This window comes from Oncorhynchus gorbuscha, unplaced genomic scaffold, assembly GCF_021184085.1.
Source record: "Oncorhynchus gorbuscha isolate QuinsamMale2020 ecotype Even-year unplaced genomic scaffold, OgorEven_v1.0 Un_scaffold_3647, whole genome shotgun sequence".
In the NCBI taxonomy this organism is placed as follows: Eukaryota; Metazoa; Chordata; class Actinopteri; order Salmoniformes; family Salmonidae; genus Oncorhynchus; species Oncorhynchus gorbuscha.
This window is the reverse complement of record NW_025747837.1, coordinates 1-25,792: the sequence shown is the minus strand read 5'-3', so window position 1 is coordinate 25,792 and position 25,792 is coordinate 1. Positions and strand designations below refer to the sequence as shown.

The 25,792-nt window shown below is 44.0% G+C and overlaps 1 pseudogene; it reads left to right on the top strand.

The window, feature by feature from the left end:
• The first annotated feature begins 1,811 nt into the window (after positions 1 to 1,811).
• LOC124028028 lies at positions 1,812 to 25,787 on the top strand (annotated as a pseudogene).
• The last annotated feature ends 5 nt before the right edge of the window (positions 25,788 to 25,792 follow it).

Genomic DNA, 25,792 nt, shown 5'->3' with positions numbered 1-25,792 from the left:
TGGATATTGTAGTATATAACCTCTAGTAGTACTGGTAGCTGTGCGGATATTGTAGTATATAACCTCTATTAGTACTGGTAGCTGTGTGGATATTATAGTATATAACCTCTAGTAGTACTGGTAGCTGTGCGGATATTGTAGTATATAACCTCTAGTAGTACTGGTAGCTGTGTGGATATTGTAGTATATAACCACTAGATTCAGCCGCGGGAGGCTTTTTTCTTGAGCTGATGGTCAGAACATAATTACAAATCATTTGTAGACTGCAAATTGACAGCATTTTGAATCCCAGATATAATATTTGCATACAACATAATCATTTCAAACCTTGCTTACATTTGTACAGTATAAGATCACATCTCTCACGTTCGTCGTAATGAGGAGACCAAGGAGCAGCGTGAATAGAGTTCCACATGTTTTTAATAAAGAGAACTCACCAAAACAAAATAATACAGTTTAAACGAAACGTGAAGCTACTGATGTGCACTCAGGCAACTCAATGTAGACAAGATCCCACACACACAAATGAGGTAAATGGCTACCTAAATATGATCCCCAATCAGAGACAACGATAAACAGCTGTCTCTAATTGGGAACCATATCAGGCCAACATAGACATAGAAAAAACCTAGATGACCCACCCTAGTCACTATCACGCCCCAACCAACACAGAGAATAAAGCTTACTATGGTCAGGGCGTGACATATACGTGGGAATAGATTTCCAAAATTAAAATCACTTGGAGCCGTTTTGCTGGTGCTTTGACAGTATTTTAAGTAAAATAAAATAAATAATAATTGGCTGAGAAAACTTGGGGGGACATATAAAATCCCTGTGGGCCAAATTCGGCTCGCGGGCCACCAGTTGGGGAACCCTGCGGTATATATTCTACTCTACTCTACTCTATTCTACTCTACTCTGTTCTATTCTATTCTACTCTACTCTGTTCTAATCTACTCTACTCTACTCTGTTCCATTTTATTCTGTTCTATTCTATTCTACTCTACTCTACTCTGTTCTATTTTATTCTGTTCTATTCTATTCTACTCTGTTCTATTCTACTCTGTTCTATTCTACTCTACTCTACTCTGTTCTACTCTACTCTTTTCTATTCTATTCTACTCTACTCTACTCTGTTCCATTCTACTCTACTCTACTCTGTTCTATTCTATTCTATTCTACTCTACTCTGTTCCATTCTACTCTACTCTACTCTGTTCTATTCTATTCTACTCTACTCTGTTCTATTCTACTCTACTCTACTCTACTCTGTTCTATTCTACTCTACTCTGTTCTATTCTATTCTATTCTACTCTACTCTGTTCTATTCTACTCTACTCTGTTCTATTCTACTCTACTCTACTCTGTTCTATTCTATTCTATTCTACTCTAATCTACTCTAATCTGTTCTATTCTACTCTACTCTGTTCTATTCTACTCTGTTCTATTCTACTCTACTCTACTCTTCTTTTCTATTCTACTCTGCTCTACTCTACTCTGTTCTATTATACTCTGTTCTATTCTACTCTGTTCTATTCTACACTACTGTTCTGTACTCTATTCAATTTTACTCTACTCTGTTATATTTTAAGTTACAGCAAGACTTAGAAACGTAACTTCAAGACAATGTTATAGTTGTAGAACAAAGGCAATGTTATGTTTGAGATAGTAGCCCATCTGCCGTGCGATAGCTGGCCCACTGACGTACACTGTACCCTTCTATCCACCAATCTGTGTATAAAGGACAAGATACACGCTGGAGTTATGACTCTGACCAAAGGGCGAAGACAGTTCTTATAGTTAGATATAAGTGAATAAGAAACTGAAGCGGTCTCAGTGTGACCGTGGAGGACATTCATACAGGATGTCTATGACCAGGCTTCTTCTAGTGGGGCTGATTGCTGTGGCCTGTGTGGCAGCACAGTCAGACTTAGAGAGAAGGGCACAGGAGTTTCTGGACAAGTTTGATGGAAACGCTACTCATCTCATGTATCAGTATTCCCTGGCATCATGGGCGTACAACACAGATATTTCCCAGGACAATTTAGACAAACTGGTGAGTTTTCTGGTAGATTTAAAATGGCACTAATGAAAGGCAGAGTTTCAAAGCCATCTTCAAGACTGGCTTGACTGAATTAACTGAATTGAGAAACACGGTGGATCTATGATTCTGGTTCTGAACAACGTCAATAATGGTATATTGCTGTCAATGTTGGATTAGTAGGCTACATCTCAACACATAACTCCAGACAGACAACTAGTTATTTGATTGATTTATTTTATTTCACCTTTATTTAACCAGGTAGGCAGGTTGAGAACAAGTTCTCATTTACAATTGCGACCTGGCCAAGATATTGTCTATTGTATTGTATTGCTAATATTATGAATCCAATGTAATTTCTGTCAATGTTTTGTTAATGGTTTCAGGGTGTACAGAGCGCAATCTGGGGAGAATACTACAGCACAGTATCCAAGGAGTCGGAGAAGTTTCCAGTCGATCAGATCAGTGATCCATTGATCAAACTCCAGCTGATTTCCCTCCAGGACAAGGGCTCTGGGGCCTTGTCCGCAGACAAAGTGGCACATGTAAGACAATTATTTCACTGCTACCTCTCTTCTATTAGTCTGACTGTCCTCATCTCTTCTATTAGTCGGACTGTCCTCATCTCGTCTATTAGTCTGACTGTCCTCATCTCTTCTATTAGTCGGACTGTCCTCATCTCGTCTATTAGCCTGACTGTCCTCATCTCTTCTATTAGTCTGACTGTCCTCATCTCTTCTATTAGTCTGACTGTCCTCATCTCTTCTATTAGTCTGACTGTCCTCATCTCTTCTATTAGTCTGACTGTCCTCATCTCTTCTATTAGCCTGACTGTCCTCATCTCTTCTATTAGTCTGACTGTCCTCATCTCTTCTATTAGTCTGACTGTCCTCATCTCTTCTATTAGTCTGACTGTCCTCATCTCTTCTATTAGCCTGACTGTCCTCATCTCTTCTATTACTCTGACTGTCCTCATCTCTTCTATTAGTCTGACTGTCCTCATCTCTTCTATTAGTCTGACTGTCCTCATCTCTTCTATTAATCTGACTGTCCTCATCTCTTCTATTAGTCTGACTGTCCTCATCTCTTCTACTAGTCTGACTGTCCTCATCTCTTCTATTATTCTGACTGTCCTCATCTCTTCTATTAGTCTGACTGTCCTCATCTCTTCTATTAGTCTGACTGTCCTCATCTCGTCTATTAGCCTGACTGTCCTCATCTCTTCTATTAGCCTGACTGTCCTCATCTCTTCTATTAGTCTGACTGTCCTCATCTCTTCTATTAGCCTGACTGTCCTCATCTCTTCAATAGTCTGACTGTCCTCATCTCTTCTATTAGTCTGACTGTCCTCATCTCTTCTATTAATCTGACTGTCCTCATCTCTTCTATTAGTCTAACTGTCCTCATCTCTTCTATTAGTCTGACTGTCCTCATCTCTTCTATTAGTCTGACTGTCCTCATCTCTTCTATTAGTCGGACTGTCCTCATCTCGTCTATTAGTCTGACTGTCCTCATCTCTTCTATTACAGGCTAGTCAAATACTCACGGGAACAGGCAACATAGCATAACTTGTTGTTGTAGTTTTTGTTGATGTTGTTGTTGTTAATGTTGTTGTTAATGTTGTTGATGTTGTTGTTGTTAATGTTGTTGTTAATGTTGTTGTTGATGTTGTTGTTAATGTTGTTGTTAATGTTGTTGTTGTTAATGTTGTTGTTGATGTTGTTAATGTTGTTGTTGTTAATGTTGTTGTTAATGTTGTTAATGTTGTTGTTGTTAATGTTGTTGTTGTTAATGTTGTTTTTGTTAATGTTGTTGTTAATGTTGTTGTTAATGTTGTTGTTAATGTTGTTTTTGTTAATGTTGTTGTTGTTGTGTTGTTGTTGTTGTTGTTGTTAATGTTGTTGTTGTTGTTGTTGTACTTCATGTCAGCTGAACAAAGTGATGAATGAGATGAGCTCCATCTACAGTACAGGCACGGTGTGCAAGAGAGAAGACCCCTTCGACTGTCAAACTTTGGAACCAGGTAAAGGCCAGAGTCCCACATGGCCCTGGGGGAAGGTAGGACACTAAGTAATTAATAGGGTGCCATTTGGTATGGGTACAAAGTACCAACTGTCAGCTCGGCTGTGGCAACCTGACTTTACGACCGACTGCCCTTTTAAGGATGTCCAAGGTCATTGACTGAGTCCCAAACGGCACTCTATTCCCTATATAGGGCACTACTTTTGACCAGGGCCTTAGTAGTGTCAAACGTAGAGCAAAATAAAGGTAAAAAGTAGTGTACTAAATTGTGTACCAGTGGGATGCAGACCCTAGACTTGAATAAAAACTGTATATCTCAAGACTACTAGTCACTCTGTCAGATACTTCAACAACAAAAAGCCCTGCCGAAAAACTCCCCTAGTTTTGAAGGAATAGTATTTATTGTAAGAAGTGTCTCTTCACTTCAGGTTTTGGATGTCTTGGTGAGGGAGATGGCTTCAGAAAGCTGAGGTCAGATAGTGGTTTAATGTTGTGTATGAAAAACCCCAGCTCAATGATATTCCTGTATGCGACGATACATAAAATAATAACAAAAATACAAGTGAATGGACAAGAATACTGGTGTGCTGGAGTTTCTATTTCCAATACGAACTAGCCTTTTGTCAACTGGTTTACTGCTGTGTCTAATGTCTAGGGCTGGAGAGTGTAATGGCCAACATGGACAGTGACTACTATGAGCGTCTGCATGTATGGGAGGGCTGGAGAGTGGAGGTAGGGAAGAAGATGAGGCCTCTGTATGAAGACTATGTGGACCTTAAGAACGAAGCTGCCAAACTCAATGGTAGACCTACTAATACTACTATACTGCTATTACTACTATGAGTACTACTACTACTATACTGCTACTACTACTACTACTACTACTATACTGCTATTACTACTACTACTACTATACTGCTATTACTACTATGAGTACTACTACTATACTGCTACTACTACTACTACTACTACTGCTACTACTACTTACTACTACTACTACTATACTGCTATTACTACTACGAGTACTACTACTATACTGCTATTACTACTAGTACTACTACTATACTGCTACTACTACTACTACTACTATACTACTATGAGTACTACTACTATACTGCTACTATACTGCTACTATACTACTACTACTACTGCTACTATACTATACTGCTACTACTATACTACTACTGATTACTACTACTACTACTACTATACTGCTATTACTACTATGAGTACTACTACTATACTGCTACTACTACTACTACTATACTGCTAATATTACTACTACTACTACTATACTGCTACTACTACTATGAGTACTACTACTACTGCTACTACTACTACTACTACTACTACTACTACTACTGCTAACTACTACTACTACTACTACTACTACTACTACTACTGCTACTACTACTACTACTACTATACTGCTAATATTACTACGAGTACTACTACTATACTGCTACTACTACTATACGGGGCAGCAGGGTAGCCTAGTGGTTAGAGTGTTGGACTAGTAACCGAAAGGTTGCAAGTTCGAATCCCCGAGCTGACAAGGTACAAATCTGTCGTTCTGCCCCTGAACACGCAGTTAACCCACTGTTCCTAGGCCGTCATTGAAAATAAGAATTTGTTCTTAACTGACTTGCCTAGTAAAATAAAGGTAAAAAATAAATAAATAAATAAATAAAAATACTACTACTACTATACTACTAATATTACTACGAGTACTACTATTATACTGCTGCTACTACTATACTGCTATTATTACTACGAGTACTACTACACCATCATACTACTACTGCGCATCTACTATACTACTAGTATTATAGTACTATTACTACTAATACTATTACTCCTATATTACTACTACTATCCCTATTACCACTACTACTATATTACTACTACTACTATTGTACTACTACTACTGCTAGTGTATTACTACTATACTACTACTACTACTACACTACTACTATATTACTATACCACTGCTAATATATTACTACTATACTACTACTATCTTACTACACTACAAATAATATATTACCAATATACTACTGCTATATTACTACTATACTACTACTGCACAACTACTATACTACTACTACAAACCTGTCCAACTACTACTACTATATCTATCGCCACAGATTATGAGGACTACGGAGATTATTGGAGGTCCAACTATGAAACTATCGATGACAGCCCATACAACTACGCCAGGGGCCAACTGATGACCGATGTGAGGCGCATTTACAAAGAGGTACGTTGTCGACTGTTGTGGTGCTTCAACTACACTGAGCTTTTCTCACATACAAATGAAATGTATTGTATGTAGCAAAAAAAAACTTTTAATCAAATATTATTGATACTATTTTGTATTATTGGATGCATTTGTTATTGTGTATATTACTGTATTGTACAAGTTAGGGGTTTTACTTTCTAATTGTAATCCGTTACAGTTACTAGTTACCTGTCCAAAATTGTCATCAGTAATGCAAACTTTGGATTACCCAAGTGTAACGGATGTGAAACGGCTAGTTTAGTTAGCGGGTGGTGCGCGCTAAATAGCGTTTCAATCGGTGACGTCACTTGCTCTGAGACCTTGAAGTAGTAGTTCCCAAAGTGGCCACTAGCTGGCACAGCCACAAAGTCATCAAATCTGATTTTAAACCTAACCCTAATGTTAACCCTAACCTTAACCACACTGCTAACACATAATGTCTAACCCTAACCTTAACCACACTGCTAACCCATAATGCCTAACCGTAACCTTAAATTAAGAATATAGCCCATCTAGCTGAAATCGCTCAGTTCTGCCTCCAGGACAAGACTCATCCCAATAAACGTCAACATTTTATTAACGTCAATCTGCTTAAGAGGCATTAGAAGAAGACAATTGAACCACATCTACTGCAGGATAAGTTCGTGTTAAAGTTGACATAGCTGGCCATATATGGATGTTACATTTTACTTCATGGGTTGGTTATGTAGACTTCTTCTAACCCATCGCTTTCTACTACAGATAATAATACCATTAGGCTATATCTTTACATTAAACACCAGAGTCTGTCAGATTTACAGTCATTACAATTAATTTAATACCCCTTGATCTTAAAGACTAGGACTTGGAAATATGGAAATATAGATTAGTCAAATAGTTTTACCCGAGTATAACCCAATAACTAAGGACTAATTATCCTACTCTGTTGTTTATGATTTTGTTGTCATCGACGACTGATTGGGCTTTCTCGTGGTCATCTTAATTTTTTTTTTTTTTTTTTGGCCAATATGTAGAAAAAACACGACGAGGGCGTTGAGAAGGGAGGAACTGCCTCAAACTTTTATTCTATAGGCTGGGATCCGCACTATGAAGCGGTTGCAAGAACGCATTTTATACTGGCATATTCATTACGCCTTTTCTGTTGCAAAACGTTTCTTAAACGGAAGCAAACTGGACATAACGGGGAGGGACCTACCTCAATTTGTCCAATAGAAACTATTGTTTTACTCTGTTTGCTTCCGTTTGGTTCTGTCACAAAAACCACGATTGATAGGCAGCTTAAAACTTCTTATATTCAACCATTATTGGGTTAAAATACACATATACATTTGTGAACAATCATCCACATTCACAACATCCAGAATCCGTAAGGCACAAATAGCTAAATGAGAGCGCTGCAGTGTGATTCACATCCATGCGCTATGCAGCCTAGATATCAGTAATAAGTGATGTCCATATCGCCCGTTGAGCTACACCACTACTGTCGTCCTTACCTCCAAGCGTTTATTGAAGTTGGATAACCTTTGAATGCCGACAGTAGTCACTCCATCAGAAGTCATAGTTTGGACTGTAGCATACAAAAACATATTCCTGCGACCCATCAAACGCATTTGTTGTGTCATCATAGTGGTCTCTAATTTGTGGTCAGACTCGCACAGGCAGAACAAATACAAATGACCGAGGTAGACAGTTTGAAGTTGGATATTCGCGCTTTCAAACCTCAATAGCTTTCAAACCATTTGAGCCACAAACTCCAAATAAGTGTCATGATGTTGGAAACATTGCGCACACCCGATTTGGACATTGATTCGCTTTCCAGAGCTAATAAACATGTGGAAATGTGAGCAGCATTTTGTATTCCTAGTTGAAATAGTTAGGGAGCATAAACAAAGTACAAACTTTTTTGACATTTGAATTTCAATAGCTCCTTGGTCATGTGACCTACTGACTTCAAACAAGGTTCAGAATGTCCACTGACTACCCTTCTATATTGCACACCCTTTAGTTTGTCCATTTTCACCTCACAAGATTTTACATACATTTTTCTAAATTAAAAATGTATATCTTACAGGCCTACATCTTCTCTCACTTCGTTGGTGTGTCACCTCACCAAATCTGAATACCATGATGTTGACATATTTGATGATGTTGACATATTTGATGATGTTGACATATTTGATGATGTTGACATATTTGCTATATTTGCTAGGACTTTGTCATCTAAACATGTATTTGGTTTTACATGACTGAAAGGTGCAGGTGTCCGAGGCACAGAAGTAAGGTGAGGCTTTTTTTCCGGCTGTGACTAGCTTTGACATGCTTGTATTTGAATGCCAAGGTGCAACATGGGTTGACCTTATTACATTCAGAATACAGGTGGCTGGTGTAGATTTGAGGCACCTGATAAGGGCTTTATTTCCTTCCATCTTAATAGAAATGGAAAATGACTTTGCTCCTGGTCTGGTCATTCTTTTAGCACGTCTCCCCGCTCTTCCTCACCTTCTTGTCCCTCTGTCCTGGAGTACTCTTCCTCACCTTCTGTCCCTCTGTCTCTGGAGTACTCTTCCTCACCTTCTGTCCCTCTGTCTCTGGAGTACTCTTCATCACTTTGTGCTTGTCTGTCATCTTTCCTGTCCTCTAGAGTCTCTTCCTCATCTTCTGTCTCTCTGTCTCTGGAGTACTCTTCATCACTTTGTAATTGTATGTCATCTTTCCTGTCCTCTAGAGTCTCTTCCTCACCTTCTGTCCCTCTGTCTCTGGAGTACTCTTCATCACTTTGTGCTTGTCTGTCATCTTTCCTGTCCTCTAGAGTCTCTTCCTCATCTTCTGTCTCTCTGTCTCTGGAGTACTCTTCATCACTTTGTGTTTGTCTGTCATCTTTCCTGTCCTCTAAGTTGTCTCTCTGTCTCTGGAGTACTGTCTGTCATCTTTCCTGTCCTCTAGAGTCTCTTCCTCACCTTCTGTCTCTGTCTGTCTCTTCATCACTTTGTGTTTGTCTGTCATCTTTCTTCATCACTTTGTGTCTTGTCTGTCATCTTTCCTGTCCATCTTTCCTGTCCTCTAGAGTCTCTTCCTCACCTTCTGTCTCTCTGTCTCTGGAGTACTCTTCATCACTTTGTGTTTGTCTGTCATCTTTCCTGTCCTCTAGAGTCTCTTCCTCACCTTCTGTCTCTCTGTCTTCACTTTGTGTTTGTCATCTCTCTGTCTCTGGAGTACTCTTCACTTTGTGTTTGTCTGTCATCTTTCCTGTCCTCTAGAGTCTCTTCCTCACCTTCTTTCATCTCTCTGTCTCTCTGTCTCTGGAGTACTCTTCATCACTTTGTGTTTGTCTGTCATCTTTCCTGTCCTCTAGAGTCTCTTCCTCACCTTCTGTCTCTCTGTCTCTGGAGTAAGGATCTTTCCTGTCCTCTAGAGTCTCTTCCTCACCTTCTGTCTGTCTGACTGAATTTCTGGCCATCATCAATATTTCTCTTTTCATTGTCGTCTTTATTTGCCAGTTTCATGACACACTCTGTTTCCAATGTGTTGTTAAGTCCATCATGTTGTTGTTGTTGTTGTTGTTGTGGTTGTTGTTGTGGTTGTTGTTGTTGTATGCTTTCTGTAATGTCATTAAAAGTTCATTCATCACTATGTCCATACCTTTCCGTCACTCAATACACAAAGCTATCAAAATGTAAGTTGATCACTGCACAGGACAAAAACCTGTAGTTTCAACGTGTAGTTGTGGTGTGAATGTTATACATTTTGGTGTCACACAAAAGACATAGGAATATATTCTCCCAGTTAGAAATATTAGGCCATGAATCAAATAACTATTTTCATCAGAAAAACAAAGGCTCAAATGCTCTATTGCATTTTGTATAAGTTGTCTGCAGGTGGCTTGTTGTGAATGCACTCAAATATCAAGTCATTATCAGGTTATGTAAACTGCGTGCAACATAGAAGGATTTGTCTTCATGTACAGTATATGAAAGTGATGTATTGAAAATAATTATTTCACGTTATCAAGCTCACTGTGACTGACGAATCACTGCCTATTAGCATGTGAACCATTGTTTTTCATGAGGCCTACCTGTGTGCCTTCCTTTACGCACCTCTGTTCGAACACCTCTCCTGTCCTTGATCCAAACCACATACAGCCATTTGCAGATCGTTTCAGTGTCCATGTGAAAGATAGTTATTGCGAGGCTGGAACATTTGTTAACTTCAATGTATTTATTTTTTAACACCGATGTAAAATGAAGGCCTGCAACGCTTACAGATGTAATCTAATAACATGAGATGAAAGTAGACAAATGTCTGAGTGTGTGATATGAAGGTAGAGTCATTTAGTATAGTCATAGTCAGTGGACATTCTGAACCTGGAAGTCATTAGGTCACATGACCAAGGAGCTATTGACATTAAAAATTTAGAACCATTTATGTAAAATCATATGAGATGAAAATGGACAGACTAAAGGGTGTGCAATGTGTGTCTATGCCATCGGGTCTGCTACAACCAGTTCTGAAAGTTTTAGGAGTAATGGTTAAAGAGCTATTGAAATGTGAACATTTGATTTGTCACTATGTTGACGGTCCCTAACGTTCTGTTGGTGGACGTACAGGCGAATAAATATCTGTCGAATATCCAGCCTGAAACTGTCTTAACGTCGGTATAAAAAAAAGTGTCCCTTTTTTCCAATGCTGATTTGAATGTCATTGAGAAGCAGAAAGGTGTCAAATAATTTGTTTGTTTCCTTTCTGATTTTAAAAGTAATACTAGAAGTAATCATATCTGTATCTGTAATCTGATTACAATATTTTTGCTGGTAACACAACGAATTAGAGTTAGATGTTTGGAATCCGTTATATGTAATCTTTTACTCCCCAACCAGTGTGCTTTATTTGCATTGTGCAAATCGGACTTGCCACATCAAAGACATTGTGTTTTTATGTTTTACTTCACACCATCAACTCTATTGTGTCTTTCCAGATCCTCCCCCTCTACAAAGAGCTGCATGCCTATGTGAGGTCTAAGCTGCAGGCCAAACACCCTGAACACATCCACCCAGAGGGGGGCCTGCCTGCACATCTACTGGGTAAGGGCACTGGACAGGGCTCAGCTTTCACTCCATCACTGCTGGAACATGACTGAGTCAGTTTATGAAGGTCTTCTCTCTCTCTCTCTCTCTCTCTCTCTCTCTCTCTCTCTCTCTCTCTCTCTCTCTCTCTCTCTCTCTCTCTCTCTCTCTCTCTCTCTCTCTCTCTCTCTCTCTCTCTCTCTCTCTCTCTCTCTCTCTCTCTCTCTGCTCTCTCTGTTCTCTCTCTCTCTCTGTTCTCTCTCTCCCTCTGTTCTCTCTCTCTCTCTCTCTCTCTGTTCTCTCTCTGATCTCTCTCTCTCTCTCTCTCTCTCTCTCTCTGTTCTGATCTCTCTCTCTGTTCTCTCTCTCTCTCTCTCTCTGTTCTCTCTCTCTCTGTTCTCTCTCTCTCTTCTCTCTCTCTGTTCTCTCTCTCTCTGTTCTCTCTCTCTGTTCTCTCTCTCTCTCTCTCTCTCTCTCTCTCTGGTCTCTCTCTCTCTCTGTCTCTCTCTCTCTCTCTCTCTTCTCTCTCTCTGTTCTCTCTCTCTGTCTCTCTCTCTCTCTCTCTCTCTCTCTCTCTCTGTTCCCTCTCTCTCTCTCTGTTCTCTCTCTCTGGTCTCTCTCTCTCTGTCTCTCTCTCTCTCTATTCTCTCTCTCTGTTCTCTCTCTCTGGTCTCTCTCTCTCTGTCTCTCTCTCTCTGTTCTCTCTCTCTGGTCTCTCTCTCTCTGTTCTCTCTCTCTGGTCTCTCTCTCTCTGTTCTCTCTCTCTGGTCTCTCTCTCTCTGTCTCTCTCTCTCTCTATTCTCTCTCTCTGTTCTCTCTCTCTGGTCTCTCTCTCTCTGTCTCTCTCTCTCTATTCTCTCTCTCTGTTCCCTCTGATCTCTCTCTCTGCTCTCTCTGTCTCTCTGTCTCTCTCTGTCTCTCTCTCTCTCTCTCTCTGTCTCTCTCTCTCTCTCTCTCTCTCCCTCTCTCTCTCTCTCTCTCTCTCTCTCTCTCTCTCTCTCTCTCTCTCTCTCTCTCTCTCTCTCTCTCTCTCTCTCTCTCTCTCTCTCTCTCTCTCTCTCTCTCTCTCTCTCTCTCTCTCTCTCTCTCTCTCTCTCTCTCTCTGTCTCTCTCTCTCTCTCCCTCTCTCTCTCTCTGTTCTCTCTCTCTGTTCTCTCTCTCTGTTCTCTCTCTCTGTTCTCTCTCTCTCTCTCTCTCTCTCTCTGTTCTCTCTCTCTCTCTCTCTCTGTCTCTCTCTCTCTCTGTTCTCTCTGTTCTCTCTCTCTCTCTCTCTCTCCCTCTCTCTCCCTCTCTCTCTCTCTCTCTCTCTCTCTCTCTCTCTCTCTCTCTCTCTCTCTCTCTCTCCTCTCTCTCTCTCTGTCTCTCTCTCTCCCTCTCTCTCTCTCTCTAATTACCTTTTTCAGGTGACATGTGGGGAAGGTTTTGGACAGGTCTTTACCCCATCTCAACCCCTTTTCCAGAGAAAACCGATATTGATGTGACGAACGCTATGATCGCACAGGTTGAGTGAAAATAAATCATGATCTGCTATTGTATGTATCCAACATAAACCTTGACAATTGTAGACTAGGAATCGTCAAATCAAATCAAATCAAATTTGATTTGTCACATACACATGGTTAGCAGATGTTAATGCGAGTGTAGCGAAATGCTTGTGCTTCTAGTTCCGACAATGCAGTAATAACCAACAAGTAATCTAGCTAACAATTCGTGGGTTGGAAGTGTGACTTTAATGGTGACTTCTGTTACTTTCAATTCTTACCTCCTAAAATACCCTGTGAGTTAAACACCTTTTCTGTCATTCCCAGAAATGGCCTAAGGACAGACTGTTCCAAGAAGCAGAGAAGTTCTTCATGTCGGTGGGTCTATACAAGATGTTTGATAACTTCTGGAAGGACTCTATGCTGGAGAAACCTACTGATGGCAGGAAGGTAGTGTGCCACCCTACAGCCTGGGACATGGGGAACAGAGAGGACTTCAGGTAACAGGAATCATGTTCCTACTGTATTTATCCCTGTACACGCAGTAAGTTGAGCCTTAGGGAGGGACAGAGAGACTGCAGGCACTAACTACTGATATAGAATTCATTTCCTGTTAGTCGCAGCAGCATGTCATAAAGATATGAAGGAATTCTGTTGTGAAACAGAAGTCATCAAGGTAAAAATCCACAGCACGTTGAACTGCTTTTCAAAATGCTGTACACACATGTAGAATTAAATCTGAGGGAGTTGATCTGATTTTGTAGGCTATACCTCCTTACACTCAGCATCAATTGTAATGATTAAATATTCATCATAAATATGAACTTATTATACGGTATTGTACTGTATTATATACTGTATTACTATATTACTGTATTATGTATTATAATGTATTATACTGTATTATATACTGTATTACTGTATTATACTGTATTATGTATTATAACGTATTATACTGTATTATATACTGTATTACTGTACTATACTGTATTATGTATGATAACGTATTATACTGTATTATATACTGTATTACTATATTATAGTGTATTATGTATTATAACATATTATACTGTATTATATACTGTATTACTGTATTATGCTGTATTATGTATTATAACATATTATACTGTATTATATACTGTATTACTGTATTATACTGTATTATATACTGTATTACTGTATTATGTATTATAACATATTATACTGTATTATATGCATTATAATGCATTATACTGTAGTATATTGTATTATTCTGTATTATACTGTTTTATAATGTATTATACTCTATTATACTGTACTTCCCTGACTTTGACTACTTCCTAAATTTCCCCCATTTCCAGGATCAAGATGTATTACTGAGGTGAACATGGACCACTTCCTGACAGCGCATCATGAGATGGGACACAACCAGTATTAGATGGCCTACAGGAACCTGTCCTACCTGCTGAGATACGGGGCTATATTACTGTATTATGCTTCCACGAGGCCGTGGGGAGATCATGTCCCTGTCCGCTGCCACCCCTAAACACCTGAAGGCCCTGGGACTCCTGCCAGACTGTATTATGTAGAGGATAAAGGTGACAGCTGAGTCAGGGGTAGGGGCAGGTAGTGGTAACAATTAGATCTAGATCTGAGGATAACAGTTATACAATAGTTGTTGTTGTTGTTATAGCTGGTCTATGGAATACCTGAGTTACACTGAACAGAATCAGGGTCAGCGATAGGGTCAGGGACAGGGTCAGGACAGGGTCAGGGATACTGTTTTATAATGTAGGGTCAGGGACAGGGACAGGGTCAGGGTCAGAGTCAGGGTCAGGGACAGGGTCAGGACAGGGACAGGGTCAGGGACAGGGTCAGGACAGGGACAGGGTCAGGGTCAGGGACATGGTCAGGGTCAGGATCAGGGACAGGGACGGGGTCAGGATCAGGGACAGGGACAGGGTCAGGGACAGGGTCAGGGACAGGGTCAGGACAGGGACAGGGTCAGGGACAGGGTCAGGGTCAGGGTCAGGATCAGGGACGGGGACGGGGACGGGGTCAGGATCAGGGACAGGGACAGGGTCAGGGTCAGGGACAGGGTCAGGGACAGGGTCAGGGAATAGGGACAGGGTCAGGGTCAGGGTCAGGGTCAGGGTCAGGGTCAGGGACAGGGTCAGGGACAGGGTCAGGGACAGGGTCAGGGTCAGGGTCAGGACAGGGACAGGGTCAGGGACAGGGACAGGGTCAGGGTCAGGGTCAGGGACAGGGTCAGGGTCAGGATCAGGGACGGGGACGGGGACGGGGTCAGGATCAGGGACAGGGACAGGGTCAGGGTCAGGGACAGGGTCAGGGACAGGGTCAGGGACAGGGACAGGGACAGGGTCAGGGTCAGGGTCAGGGTCAGGGACAGGGTCAGGGACAGGGTCAGGGTCAGGGACAGGGTCAGGACAGGGACAGGGTCAGGGTCAGGGACAGGGTCAGGGTCAGGGTCAGGGACAGGGACAGGGTCAGGGTCAGGATCAGGATCAGGGTCAGGGACAGGGACAGGGACAGGGACAGGGTCAGGGACAGGGACAGGGTCAGGGTCAGGGACAGGGTCAGGGACAGGGTCAGGGTCAGGGACAGGGACAGGGACAGGGACAGGGACAGGGTCAGGGTCAGGGTCAGGGACAGGGACAGGGACAGGGACAGGGACAGGGACAGGGTCAGGGTCAGGGTCAGGGACAGGGTCAGGAACAGGGTCAGGGACAGGGACAGGGTCAGGGACAGGGTCAGGACAGAGCCAGGGCCAGGGACAGGGTCAGTTTCAGGGTCAGGGACAGGGTCAGGGTCAGGGACAGGGACAGGGACAGGGACAGGGTCAGGGTCAGGGTCAGGGTCAGGGTCAGGGACAGGGACAGGGACAGGGACAGGGTCAGGGACAGGGTCAGGGTCAGGGTCAGGGACAGGGACAGGGTCAGGGTCAGGGACAGGGTCAGGACAGAGCCAGGGCCAGGGACCGGGTCAGTTTCAGGGTCAGGGACAGGGACAGGGTCAGTGTCAAGGACAGGGACAGGGTCATGGACAGGGACAGGATCAAGGTCAGGGACAGGGCCAGGGCCAGGGTCAGGGTCAGGGTCAGGGTCAGGATAGGGCGAGGGACAGGGCCAGGGTCAGGACAGGGCCAGGGTCAGGGTCAGGGACAGGGCCAGTGTCAGGGTCAGGATCAGGGACAGGGTCAGGGTCAGGGTCAGGGGGTCAGGGTCAGGGTCAGGGTCAGGGACAGGGCCAGGGCCAGGGTCAGGGACAGCGACAGGGCCAGGGCCAGGGCCAGGGCCAGGGCCAGGGCCAGGGCCAGGGCCAGGGCCAGGGACAGGGACAGGGACAGGGTCAGGGCCAGGGTCAGGGTCAGGATCAGGACAGAGCCAGGGCCAGGGTCAGGGACAGGGTCAGGACAGATTCAGGGCCAAGGCCAGGGCAGGTATGAGCAAATCTACATGTATATCTGATGGGGATAATCGACACTGAGTCAGACCGTGATGTAGGTTTTGTTTCACGTTGTTTCATCAAAATGGCTCCTCTAGTGACTCCCTGTCTCGGATAACACCCGAGAAGTGCCCTACTCTTTAACCAGAGACCACTACACTCTGTTTTCTATACAGTGTCAGCATTCTAGATGTACCCTCTCTCAAACAGCACTTCTTCCTCCCGCTCCAATGCAGAGACTGAGATCAACTTCCTGATGAAGCAGGCCCTGACCATCGTGGCCACCCTGCCTTTCACCTACATGCTGGAGGAGTGGAGGTGGCAGGTCTTCCTGGGGACCATCCCCAAGGACCAGTGGATGCAGCGCTGGTGGGAGATGAAGTAAGGAAGGACCTCTTCTGGAGCTTCTTCAGCTTGTCATAGGTCACAGTTGATTTATCTTTAGCTGATGGGAGATAAAGAATCGCAAACAATATATCAGTGTTGTATATCAATGTAAAGAAGCAGCTCTAGTGGAGGTTTAGTGTTTTTACCTCATAGTTGGTTTCGCAATACACTATAGGGACATTACAATGCTAACTATTGATGCTAAATCTGTTACCAGGAGGGATATGGTCGGTGTAGTGGAGCCCTTACCCAGAGATGAGACATATTGTGACCCGCCTGCTCTGTTCCACGTGTCCGGAGACTACTCCTTCATCAGGTCTCATCTCAATACCCCTCACATCCAGCCATCCTCACTACTCCTTCATCAGGTCTCATCTCAATACCCCTCACATCCAGCCATCCTCACTACTCCTTCATCAGGTCTCATCTCAATACCCCTCACATCCAGCCATCCTCACTACTCCTTCATCAGGTCTCATCTCAATACCCCTCACATCCAGCCATCCTCACTACTCCTTCATCAGGTCTCATCTCACTACCCCTCACATCCAGCCATCCTCACTACTCCTTCATCAGGTCTCATCTCAATACCCCTCACATCCAGCCATCCTCACTACTCCTTCATCAGGTCTCATCTCAATACCCCTCACATCCAGCCATCCTCACTACTCCTTCATCAGGTCTCATCTCACTACCCCTCACATCCAGCCATCCTCACTACTCCTTCATCAGGTCTCATCTCAATACCCCTCACATCCAGCCATTCTCACTACTCCTTCATCAGGTCTCATCTCAATACCCCTCACATCCAGCCATCCTCACTACTCCTTCATCAGGTCTCATCTCAATACCCCTCACATCCAGCCATCCTCACTACTCCTTCATCAGGTCTCATCTCAATACCCCTCACATCCAGCCATCCTCACTACTCCTTCATCAGGTCTCATCTCAATACCCCTCACATCCAGCCATCCTCACTACTCCTTCATCAGGTCTCATCTCAATACCCCCAGCCATCACATCCAGCCATCCTCACTACTCCTTCATCAGGTCTCATCTCAATACCCCTCACATCCAGCCATTCTCACTACTCCTTCATCAGGTCTCATCTCAATACCCCTCACATCCAGCCATCCTCACTACTCCTTCATCAGGTCTCATCTCAATATCCCTCACATCCAGCCATCCTCACTACTCCTTCATCAGGTCTCATCTCAATACCCCTCACATCCAGCCATCCTCACTACTCCTTCATCAGGTCTCATCTCAATACCCCTCACATCCAGCCATCCTCACTACTCCTTCATCAGGTCTCATCTCAATACCCCTCACATCCAGCCATCCTCACTACTCCTTCATCAGGTCTCATCTCAATACCCCTCACATCCAGCCATTCTCACTACTCCTTCATCAGGTCTCATCTCAATATCCCTCACATCCAGCCATTCTCAATACTCCTTCATCAGGTCTCATCTCAACACCCCTCACATCCAGACATTCTCACTACCCCTCACATCCAACCATTCTCACTACTCCTTCATCAGGTCTCATCTCACTACCCCTCACATCCAGCCATTCTCACTACCCCTCACATCTAGCCATTTTCAGCTATTCTCACTACTCACATCCAGCCATTTTCACTACTCCTCACATCCAGCCATTCTCACTACTCCTCACATCCAGCCATTCTCACTACCCCTCACATCCAACCATTCTCACTACTCCTTCATCAGGTCTCATCTCACTACCCCTCACATCCAGCCATTCTCACTACTCCTCACCATCCAGCCATTCTCACTACTCCTCACATCCAGCCATTCTCACTACTCCTCACATCCAGCCATTCTCACTACTCCTCACATCCAGCCATTCTCACTACTCCTCACATCCAGCCATTCTCACTACTCCTCACATCCAGCCATTCTCACTACTCCTCACATCCAGCCATTCTCACTATTCCTCACATCCAGCCATTCTCACTACTCCTCACATCCAGCCATTCTCACTACTCCTCACATCCAGCCATTTTCACTACTCCTCACATCCAGCCATTCTCACTACCCCTCACATTCAGCCATTTTCACTACCCCTCACATCCAGCCATCCTCACTACTCCTTCATCAGGTCTCATCTCAATACCCCTCACATCCAGCCATTCTCACTACTCCTTCATCAGGTCTCATCTCAATACCCCTCACATCCAGCCATCCTCACTACTCCTTCATCAGGTCTCATCTCAATACCCCTCACATCCAGCCATCCTCACTACTCCTTCATCAGGTCTCATCTCAATACCCCTCACATCCAGCCATCCTCACTACTCCTTCATCAGGTCTCATCTCAATACCCCTCACATCCAGCCATCCTCACTACTCCTTCATCAGGTCTCATCTCAATACCCCTCACATCCAGCCATCCTCACTACTCCTTCATCAGGTCTCATCTCAATACCCCTCACATCCAGCCATTCTCACTACTCCTTCATCAGGTCTCATCTCAATACCCCTCACATCCAGCCATCCTCACTACTCCTTCATCAGGTCTCATCTCAATATCCCTCACATCCAGCCATCCTCACTACTCCTTCATCAGGTCTCATCTCAATACCCCACATCCAGCCATCCTCACTACTCCTTCATCAGGTCTCATCTCAATACCCCTCACATCCAGCCATTCTCACTACTCCTTCATCAGGTCTCATCTCAATACCCCTCACATCCAGCCATCCTCACTACTCCTTCATCAGGTCTCATCTCAATACCCCTCACATCCAGCCATTCTCACTACCCCTCACATCCAACCATTCTCACTACTCCTTCATCAGGTCTCATCTCACTACCCCTCACATCCAGCCATTCTCACTACCCCTCACATCTAGCCATTTTCACTACTCCTCACATCCAGCCATTTTCACTACTCCTCACATCCAGCCATTCTCACTACTCCTCACATCCAGCCATTCTCACTACCCCTCACATCCAACCATTCTCACTACTCCTTCATCAGGTCTCATCTCACTACCCCTCACATCCAGCCATTCTCACTACTCCTCACATCCAGCCATTCTCACTACTCCTCACATCCAGCCATTCTCACTACTCCTCACATCCAGCCATTCTCACTACTCCTCACATCCAGCCATTCTCACTACTCCTCACATCCAGCCATTCTCACTACTCCTCACATCCAGCCATTCTCACTACTCCTCACATCCAGCCATTCTCACTATTCCTCACATCCAGCCATTCTCACTACTCCTCACATCCAGCCATTCTCACTACTCCTCACATCCAGCCATTTTCACTACTCCTCACATCCAGCCATTCTCACTACCCCTCACATTCAGCCATTTTCACTACTCCTCACATCCAGCCATTCTCACTACTCCTCACATCCAGCCATTCTCACTACTCCTCACATCCAGCCATTCTCACTACTCCTCACATCCAGCCATTCTCACTACTCCTCACATCCAGCCATTCTCACTACTCCTCACATCCAGCCATTCTCACTACCCCTCACATCCAGCCATTCTCACTACTCCTCACATCCAGCCATTCTCACTACTCCTCACATCCAGCCATTCTCACTAGTCCTTCATCAGGTCTCATCTCAATACTCCTCACATCCAGCCATTCTCACTACTCCTCACATCCAGTCATTTAGCTTTAGGTGGTGGGAGATGATGAAGCATAGACATGTACTGTATCTGACCCAGGACTGTCTCTGTCATAGATACTTCACCAGGACATGTACTGTACTTGACCCAGGACTGTCTCTGTCATAGATACTTCACCAGGACATGTACTGTATCTGACCCAGGACTGTCTCTGTCATAGATACTTCACCAGGACATGTACTGTATCTGACCCAGGACTGTCTCTGTCATAGATACTTCACCAGGACATGTACTGTATCTGACCCAGGACTGTCTCTGTCTGTCATAGATACTTCACCAGGACATGTACTGCATCTGACCCAGGACTGTCTCTGTCATAGATACTTCACCAGTACATGTACTGTATCTGACCCAGGACTGTCTCTGTCATAGATACTTCACCAGGACATGTACTGTATCTGACCCAGGACTGTCTCTGTCATAGATACTTCACCAGGACATGTACTGTATCTGACCCAGGACTGTCTCTGTCATAGATACTTCACCAGGACATGTACTGCATCTGACCCAGGACTGTCTCTGTCATAGATACTTCACCAGTACATGTACTGTATCTGACCCAGGACTGTCTCTGTCATAGATACTTCACCAAGACTGTCTCTGTCTGTCATAGATACTTCACTAGGACATGTACTGTTTCTGACCCAGGACTGTCTCTGTCATAGATACTTCACCAGGACATGTACTGTACTTGACCCAGGACTGTCTCTGTCATAGATACTTCACCAGGACATGTACTGTATCTGACCCAGGACTGTCTCTGTCATAGATACTTCACCAGGACATGTACTGTACTTGACCCAGGACTGTCTCTGTCATAGATACTTCACCAGGACATGTACTGTACTTGACCCAGGACTGTCTCTGTCATAGATACTTCACCAGGACATGTACTGTACTTGACCCAGGACTGTCTCTGTCATAGATACTTCACCAGGACATGTACTGTACTTGACCCAGGACTGTCTCTGTCATAGATACTTCACCAGGACATGTACTGTACTTGACCCAGGACTGTCTCTGTCATAGATACTTCACCAGGACATGTACTGTACTTGACCCAGGACTGTCTCTGTCATAGATACTTCACCAGGACATGTACTGTACTTGACCCAGGACTGTCTCTGTCATAGATACTTCACCAGGACATGTACTGTACTTGACCCAGGACTGTCTCTGTCATAGATACTTCACCAGGACATGTACTGTACTTGACACAGGACTGTCTCTGTCATAGATACTTCACCAGGACATGTACTGTACTTGACCCAGGACTGTCTCTGTCATAGATACTTCACCAGGACATGTACTGTATCTGACCCAGGACTGTCTCTGTCATAGATACTTCACCAGGACATGTGACTGTATCTGTCATAGATACTTCACCAGGACATGTACTGTATCTGACCCAGGACTGTCTCTGTCATAGATACTTCACCAGGACATGTACTGTATCTGACCCAGGACTGTCTCTGTCATAGATACTTCACCAGGACATGTACTGTATCTGACCCAGGACTGTCTCTGTCATAGATACTTCACCAGGACATGTACTGTATCTGACCCAGGACTGTCTCTGTCATAGATACTTCACCAGGACATGTACTGTATCTGACCCAGGACTGTCTCTGTCATAGATACTTCACCAGGACATGTACTGTATCTGACCCAGGACTGTCTCTGTCTGTCATAGATACTTCACCAGGACATGTACTGTACTTGACCCAGGACTGTCTATGTCATAGATACTTCACCAGGACATGTACTGTATCTGACCCAGGACTGTCTCTGTCATAGATACTTCACCAGGACATGTACTGTATCTGACCCAGGACTGTCTCTGTCATAGATACTTCACCAGGACATGTACTGTATCTGACCCAGGACTGTCTCTGTCATAGATACTTCACCAGGACATGTACTGTATCTGACCCAGGACTGTCTCTGTCATAGATACTTCACCAGGACATGTACTGTATCTGACCCAGGACTGTCTCTGTCATAGATACTTCACCAGGACATGTACTGTATCTGACCCAGGACTGTCTCTGTCTGTCATAGATACTTCACCAGGACATGTACTGTATCTGACCCAGGACTGTCTCTGTCATAGATACTTCACCAGGACATGTACTGTATCTGACCCAGGACTGTCTCTGTCATAGATACTTCACCAAGACTGTCTCTGTCTGTCATAGATACTTCACTAGGACATGTACTGTTTCTGACCCAGGACTGTCTCTGTCATAGATACTTCACCAGGACATTGACTGTATCTGACCCAGGACTGTCTCTGTCATAGATACTTCACCAGGACATGTACTGTACTTGACCCAGGACTGTCTCTGTCATAGATACTTCACCAGGACATGTACTGTACTTGACCCAGGACTGTCTCTGTCATAGATACTTCACCAGGACATGTACTGTACTTGACCCAGGACTGTCTCTGTCATAGATACTTCACCAGGACATGTACTGTACTTGACCCAGGACTGTCTCTGTCATAGATACTTCACCAGGACATGTACTGTATCTGACCCAGGACTGTCTCTGTCATAGATACTTCACCAGGACATGTACTGTACTTGACCCAGGACTGTCTCTGTCATAGATACTTCACCAGGACATGTACTGTATCTGACCCAGGACTGTCTCTGTCATAGATACTTCACCAGGACATGTACTGTACTTGACCCAGGACTGTCTCTGTCATAGATACTTCACCAGGACATGTACTGTACTTGACCCAGGACTGTCTCTGTCATAGATACTTCACCAGGACATGTACTGTATCTTGACCCAGGACTGTCTCTGTCATAGATACTTCACCAGGACATGTACTGTACTTGACCCAGGACTGTCTCTGTCATAGATACTTCACCAGGACATGTACTGTATCTGACCCAGGACTGTCTCTGTCATAGATACTTCACCAGGACATGTACTGTATCTGACCCAGGACTGTCTCTGTCATAGATACTTCACCAGGACATGTACTGTATCTGACCCAGGACTGTCTCTGTCATAGATACTTCACCAGGACATGTACTGTATCTGACCCAGGACTGTCTCTGTCATAGATACTTCACCAGGACATGTACTGTATCTGACCCAGGACTGTCTCTGTCATAGATACTTCACCAGGACATGTACTGCATCTGACCCAGGACTGTCTCTGTCATAGATACTTCACCAGTACATGTACTGTATCTGACCCAGGACTGTCTCTGTCATAGATACTTCACCAAGACTGTCTCTGTCTGTCATAGATACTTCACTAGGACATGTACTGTTTCTGACCCAGGACTGTCTCTGTCATAGATACTTCACCAGGACATTGACTGTATCTGACCCAGGACTGTCTCTGTCATAGATACTTCACCAGGACATGTACTGTACTTGACCCAGGACTGTCTCTGTCATAGATACTTCACCAGGACATGTACTGTACTTGACCCAGGACTGTCTCTGTCATAGATACTTCACCAGGACATGTACTGTACTTGACCCAGGACTGTCTCTGTCATAGATACTTCACCAGGACATGTACTGTATCTGACCCAGGACTGTCTCTGTCATAGATACTTCACCAGGACATGTACTGTACTTGACCCAGGACTGTCTATGTCATAGATACTTCACCAGGACATGTACTGTACTTGACCCAGGACTGTCTCTGTCATAGATACATCACCAGGACATGTACTGTACTTGACCCAGGACTGTCTCTGTCATAGATACTTCAACAGGACATGTACTGTACTTGACCCAGGACTGTCTCTGTCATAGATACTTCACCAGGACATGTACTGTACTTGACACAGGACTGTCTCTGTCATAGATACTTCACCAGGACATGTACTGTACTTGACCCAGGACTGTCTCTGTCATAGATACTTCACCAGGACATGTACTGTATCTGACCCAGGACTGTCTCTGTCATAGATACTTCACCAGGACATGTACTGTACTTGACCCAGGACTGTCTCTGTCTGTCATAGATACTTCACCAGGACATGTACTGTATCTGACCCAGGACTGTCTCTGTCATAGATACTTCACCAGGACATGTACTGTACTTGACCCAGGACTGTCTCTATCATAGATACTTCACCAGGACATGTACTGTATCTGACCCAGGACTGTCTCTGTCATAGATACTTCACCAGGACTATCTACCAGTTCCAGTTCCAGAAGGCTCTCTGTGAGGCAGCTGGCCACTCTGGACCTTTATTCAAGTGTGACATCACCAACTCTACAGCAGCCGGGGACAAGCTCAGGTGCTCCTACCAAATCCGTCTGTTGTTGCGTCTGTCATGTCTACTTCTAAGAATGCTGAATGGCCAATGAACAAGTAAACAAGCTAACAACCACATGTCATTTTACAGGACGATGCTGGAGTTCGGGAGGTCAAAGTCGTGGACCAGAGCCCTGGAGACGATTTCAGGAAATGCCCAGATGGACTCCGCCCCTCTCTGGACTACTTCAAGGACCTCCATGTTTGGCTCATAGCAGAAAACAGTAAGAACAACAGGAAGCCAGGATGGAGAGCAGCTGAGGACCCATGTGAGTACCTATAGAGTAGTGTCCCTATCCATACTAGGGCACTATCTAGTGTGCATAGCCAATATATCGCTTCACACAAAGTAGTACAAAAGTACAGTGGACCCATGTGAGTCCAGATTCTGTATCTAGCTCACTATCCAGTATGCATAGTCAATACATCGCTCCGTACTATGTTCTGTGCCATTTTAGATGTAGTTAAAAGTGATATATTCTATAAATAATGCATATTTCCTATCTGTTCAACAGTCTCAGAGAATGCCTACAAAGTGAGATTGAGTCTGAAAGCAGCAATGGGTGACAAGGCAGTGAGTACACTAAGCTGAACTTGGTTGTAAAACAGCTCCACTACCTTTTCGTTTGGACGATCTCTTCATATAATCCAGTTGAACTGACTTGAATTGTTTCTCTTCCAGTACGTGTGGAACGCCAACGAGATGTACCTGTTCAAAGCCAACATGGCCTACGCCATGAGACAGTATTACCTTGAGGTCAACAAGACTGCAGCTCTTTTCACGTAAGTGTTTCACAATAAAAGTCCACCTAAACGTCACTCACTCTCAGCTTTGCTTCTCTTTATGTCAGTCACTCCCATCACATTCCAGAATGAAAATGTATATATATATATATTGTATCAATATTATTTATTAGAATCTTCTTGTGACATCACATCATTTTATTATCTTTGTTCCAGGACAGAGAACATCCACACCTACAATGAGACAGCCAGAATCTCTTTCTATTTTGTGGTGACTGACCCTGCCAACTCTGCCGTGGTCATTCCCAAAGCTGAGGTAGAGGCTGCTATCAGGTAAAGGAGTCAACCCTTGAA